At 41.1% G+C, this 6,000-nt stretch overlaps 1 protein-coding gene across 1 annotated transcript in view; it reads left to right on the top strand.

Annotated features, from left to right (window-relative positions):
* Positions 1–3,667: 3,667 nt before the first annotated feature.
* LAT2 (linker for activation of T cells family member 2) overlaps positions 3,668–6,000 on the top strand; it is a 43,548-nt gene continuing 41,215 nt past the window's right edge. Inside the window, exons 1-2 of the mRNA XM_030185788.1 lie at positions 3,668–3,693; positions 5,833–5,876. The gene's annotated coding sequence lies outside the window, so the exon portion shown is untranslated. The remainder of the gene's footprint in view (positions 3,694–5,832; positions 5,877–6,000) is intronic.

Here is a 6,000-nt window from a genome sequence, read left to right as displayed (position 1 = left end):
TTTACATTTTTGGCTGATTTATAAATTTAACTCCTCAGGGCACACTGTGCTTTTTGCAGAAGGGCTATACTGGGTGGAGGGAGACCATTTACACAACGCAACAACACGAAAAGAAAAAGAAAGTTTTAAAAAACAGTTTTTTTTCCATACACACCCCTCTTGGCTAGGAACCAAAATTTGTGCCTGGTGTCTGTCTGCTAAGTATTTACAGTGGAAAGGAAAGTTCCATTACACACATGAACTTTTAGAGGCCAGACGGGGGGTTTGCCACTGGTGATATCGCTACTTAACAAAGTGACTCTCCTTGCCAGCTGAACTGTCAAATAAAGCCACATATAGATTGAGAAAGAAAATCTATATTTAATTGCACTGCATCCTTACAGTGGGTTGGCGTTATCTCCTCATGCACCCAAGGTAACCCAAGTGCAACCCATTTCCCTTCAAAGATTTTGGGTCTGATCTGAGCCTCCAGTTCCTTCCATCCTCCTGGGCCTGCAAATAGGCTACAGCTGACCTCTGTCTAATTACCTGATGTACAATTGAATACATGAATGCTTCTGTTCTGTCATGTTTCAGGCAAGATTTCGGCAGAGTCATGAGTCCAGTGGAGCTGCTCTGTGCTGTGGCATTCTTCATGCTACTCGGGGCTGTGGCAATTCTCTGTATGAAGTGCAGGCAATCTAGTAAGAAGCATTTATATTTTTTTAGTCTGTTCGAGAGCAGCAGTGGAGAACTAACAAGGCCATAAATACAGATACGATAAATCCAAATATAATTCATTAATGTTGGATTGTGAATTTGCTGTGAGCCCAAGTTACATTAGGATGTTGTGCAAGTTCTTTTGAGACTGAAGCCTTTCCAAATATTTGTTTGCTTGGGGAGGGCTTTTGTTCTTCTGGAGATTTGTGAGAGTGAATTTCATTTCATCCCTGATGCAGGTGACCTAACAACAAAGAGTCATGCTGGGTTTTTAATTCAATGGTAGTCTTTTAGGTCTTTGTGTATATTTATGTCTCTTTGGGTCCTGCTTACTAAGGTGTGCTAGCGTTTTTAGCGCACGCTAACGCTAAAAACGCTAGTGCACCTATAATACGGCTTAATAAACAGGGCCCTTTTTTAGGTGTATATTGATTTTTTTTTAACACAATTCGAAGTTTTAATCAATTGTATTTCTTTTTCTTATTGATCTCCCTGTTTTCTCTTTCTGGTGGCTTGTGGTTGGTACGCCTCTCTTACTTCTAAACAAACTGTTCTGTGGTGAAATCTCTTAATCATCAGGTCTGTCTCATTTCCGGCTGGCCTCTGGCTTCTTGTGGACCTTACACAGACTTGCAACCAAGCAAGGTGACTTTGCTTTCTGAGCAGGAATAAACAACTTTCTCAGGGATAGGTGAAAGGTGTGTCGGGGCCTGGGCAATAGCCCATGCATGGGGGGGGGGGGGGGGTCCTCTACCTCTGGCATTGCTACATTGCTTATATAAATAAAGTATTCCTATACTCTTAATCAGACCCAATTAAGGTCCCCTCTGAGTCTTGGGCCTAGGCGACTGCCCTATTTGCCTCCTTACCCTTAATCTATCATTGGGGCAATGGGGATAAGGTCTCCATGTTATTAGGGTCCACAATGTACATTTGCTCTTGTAGTTCTGATGTCCCTGTTAACGTTCCTTACAAAATCTGAATCGCAAGCCCATGTGTGCAGTGAGGTAAAACCAGGAGTGGATCAGCCTGCCTGAAACCATTGGAGCATGGTGGCAGCCCAGAGTGAGGGTAGAGCATACATAATTCTTGCCACATATAGCCTATGATAGAAGGGTGTTTAATACAGCACTGTGGTAATGTGAGAGGGTTTGGCTTGGAGCCTGCACAAAGACAATCATGCAAACATGGGTTACAAGTAAAAAAAAATGTACTGGACTGCTCTGAGTCAGCATGTGCACACCTGTTACTTCACAGGCTTTAGTCCAGCACTAGTAAAGTTTCTTTATTTCTCTCTGTTTCTTTCACTTATCACTGTCAATAGTCTCTTCCTGGGGCTGATTCCTAGCTTAACCCAACGCAGTGGCTACTAATGCCATCTTGGGTCCCATCCGGACACACACAAAAATCAAGTACTCTGTAAATATAATTCAAGGTATCTCCTACCTTGGCCATCTTCCTTACATGTACATCTAATTCTTGGAAGCTGAAAATGAAACACAGTTTCCCACCCCAGGGAAACTACCGGGCTCTGGCCACTTCTCTTTTCTGGCACTTCCCACAGGTACTGTAGCCTTACTTGCCACTCCCTTGAAGACTTCTTGCCTTGGGGTCTTCCCATTGGAGACTTTTTGACTCAGGGCCACCCTGATCTCAGGGTTTTTAACCAACTCCCTGCCTGAGCCCTGCCCTCTTTCTCAGCAGGTGTAACTCCACCTATCCTAAGGTGGCTCACTCTGTCTCAATGAGGGAGTGGTCCTATGGGAGCCTGGTCATGTACCACTCACTCCCTCCCAATCATAGTGTGATATTCTTTTGGTTTGTGTTGTATTATATTGCGATATGATGGCACATGGCTATTTAAAATCATAAGAACAAACATCCATCTAGCCCAGTATCCTGTTTCCAACAGTGGCCAGTTCAGGCTGCAAGTACCTGGTAGAGTCCCAAAGAGTAGTAACATTCCAAAATCACAAAGAGTTGCAAGATTCAGGAATCCCAAAGAGTACCAACATTCTAGAATCCCAAAGAGTAGCAAGATTCCATGCTACTTAATCCCAATGATAAGCTATGGCTTTTCCCAGGTCTACTTTAATAATGGTTTATAATGGTCCAGGAATTTGTCCAACACTTTTTAAACTCAGTTACATTAACTGCTTTTACCACTTGCTCCAGCAATGAGTTCCAGAGCTTAACTTTATATTGAGTGAAAACAGTTTTTCTCCTATTTGCTTTAAATGTGTAACTTCATGGAGTGACCCCAAGGCGTTCTGCTTTTTGAAAGCGTAAACAATTGATTCACATTTACCTGTTCCACTCCATTCAGGATTTCATCCCCTTAATCATTGGGAAATTCCATGGTCATTGCATGTTGTTAACAAATAAAAATGAGCATTTTGCAATGATAGCACACACTTTTTGCAAAGAGGACACACACTCTTCCTAAAGAGTTCACCCTGTTTGCAAAGAGTGTGCCCTCTCGAAGCCATAGTTCCTGTAATGAACAAAAGCCTGGAAAACTTAAACATTCCCAGAAATGACATGTAATGAAAAATTCCCAGCTGCCTCTCCCTGGTGCTTAAATCCATCTATACCATGGGGTAATTTTACAAAAGACTTTAAACAGAAAAAAACTTTATTATATTATCCCAAGAGTCTATCTTCTAATTTTTTTAATTAATAAAAAAAGAAAAGGTAACCCCACCCCTTCCAATGTGAGGCTTGCTTTTTTTTTAATATAAGTTATGGCATGTTAGTTTTTGCACCCTTCTTTCAAAGTGCCAAAAAAATCCTGGAAAAAGTGAATCCATGTGGTTGTGAAAACATGCAGAGGGTAACATGTATGTTATTTGAGCATCTTCCAGCAATCCCAGTTTTTCTTTTGGAATTGTTTTAGAAAGTCAGAGATCCATCCTCATTTTCAGGGTCCTTGTCTGACTTGTTTCTTCTGTTCACAGAGATTATACAGAACACCAGCAGCGGACAGAGTAACTTGTAAGTGATCTCTCGTCTCAACTGTATCATGCAGCTGGACTTCTTTTCTTAAAACGTATCCATTCTCTATTCTTTTCCTTATGCTCTGTTCCCTGGGGGCCTCACAAGTGCACATTAGCAGTGCATTTTAACCAGATGCAGGGTCATCCTTCTCCATATCCACATCTAGCTCTATCCCTTACAACTGGCGGTAGTTTTCACAGAACAATCCTTTCCTTTCCCATCTCCCCCCAACCTCTTTGCCGACAAAAGGCATGAGAGTAGTACTCTTACCTGCTGGTGCCTCTGTGCCATTGTGAAATGGGACAAGTTGAGCATCAAAAAGGGGGAAGGCATGGATGATGCAAGCAAGTAAGCATGTTGTTGTCACAAAATGCCTAGCCACCCACCTGGGGCTACCCCGTAGCCACTTAGAGGGTCTATCCCCAACATAGCTCAGGTCCACCTGCACCTGCTGCTTGTGCTCTACACTAGCACCCTCTTCCTACCGACTTGGACCCAACTGCCTCTGGGTGAGTCTCCCGCTCTCAAGGTGTTCCCCACTGATTTCTAGGTTACTGGGTCCACACTCCCAGTGGTCCCACAGTTCCTAGAAAGCACTCGCAGACCCAACATATAAACCACCAGAATTCTTAGTCAGTCCACACAAGCAGAGGCAATAAACTAAAAATGTTATTGTCATGAAAAATTAGAACAATGAACAGAACAGGTACAATCAGCAAAACAATAACAGGTAACTGAAATATGGATCAATTATAACACTATCTAAACATTTGTTTACTATCTAAATAATACCTGGGGAGATCAGGACATATAGTTGCTCACAGGTTATCAAATATAACTGTTCACGGGGTGTTCACAAGGCCTCAACAAAGAGATCTTTGTCTCTCTTTTCCCTGGCTAAGACTGGAGAAAAAAGCCAGTACATCCTAAATGAATTGAGCTTCTGGGTCAATCAGAGCCCAGAACAACAAGTTTTCAAAAGTATACTGCATCTCACTTCCTATCTGTGTTAGACTAAAGAGAAAAAACTGTTATTTCTCTGTAACAGATTTAAACATAAACAAGCGGTACGAGCTGGCCAAACTAAAGAATTACACTTCATGAAAAATTCACAATTTCGCCACAATAGTAATTTAAGCATGTACTTGCAAAATGTTCATTTACCCCAGCTCTAGGGCTGGTGTGTGTGATCATGTCTTAATTAATGGCATATTCTCTGCCACAAATGCTAGTGTTTTATAAAGTCAAAAAGGTGCCTACTTGTCTTGATAAAATAGGTGTGATTTAGGCACATTAAAAAGCGCTTTTACAAGGCAGACTGTGATAGAATTACCCTCAAGAGTAAAGGCAACAGCAGGTCACCTCCAGGTTGCACTTTTACCCCCAAATTCAATATATCACGCCTTGATTTCCGCATAGAAATCAAAGCATATTCTATAACAATATGCATAATTTAATTGGTTAACTAGATAATCAGCACTGTTAAATGGATGGTGACAAGCAATTATCAGCACTAATTGGCATTAATTGAGATTTACACGCACAACTCACTAAGTGTATTCTGTAATGTGGTGTGCATAAATTCTAAGTCGCATAGTTAAAAAAAAAAAGAGGATGTTGCTAAGGGTGGGGGATGGGTATTTCTAAAATCTATGTGCATTTTTATAGAACACACCTGCTCTGCGCCTCATTTAGGCATCGGGATTTATGCCAAGTAAAACATGGCCTAAATGGATGTGTCCAAATTTGGGTGTACAGAGAGACAGCGTGTTCTATATAACGTGCAGAAATTTAAGCTGCTTCTGTAAAATTTAGGTGTACTTTAGAGAATATGCCTAGGTGTATTTTTTTCATGTGCGGATTTTTCAGGCGCCAAATATAGAATCCAGCCCTTATTCATGATGTATTGTAAGCCACATTGAGCCTGCAAAGAGGTGGGAAAATGTGGGATACAAATGCAAGAAATAAATAAATAATGGGTGCAGTCTTGATGACTGAGAACTATATTGGGGAACTGTCCAATGCCTTGCATAAAATGCTCACTTGCAGACCACCTGCTCCTTGTCTGCCGCCTTGTAATTTATTGTCTAGCCTCTCTGACCATTTTAGTTGCTGCAGATTTCCTTATGTTTTCAGGAATGAAGGTGAACCAAGATTTCAAGTCGTAAGATCCTATACAAGTGAGTAAGATTTCAGATCTCTTTACTAATAAAGCCTACTTACTGACACATTTCCTATTGTTTTTAATAAGGCTCAAGTTTATTTTATGTGATAAACCACTTTAAGGGAAACCATTTAATTGTA

The sequence above is a fragment of the Microcaecilia unicolor genome, chromosome 13 (genome assembly GCF_901765095.1).
Source record: "Microcaecilia unicolor chromosome 13, aMicUni1.1, whole genome shotgun sequence".
In the NCBI taxonomy this organism is placed as follows: domain Eukaryota; kingdom Metazoa; phylum Chordata; class Amphibia; order Gymnophiona; family Siphonopidae; genus Microcaecilia; species Microcaecilia unicolor.
The sequence above is the reverse complement of the archived record's forward strand: the minus strand, read 5'-3'. Positions and strand labels throughout refer to the sequence as shown.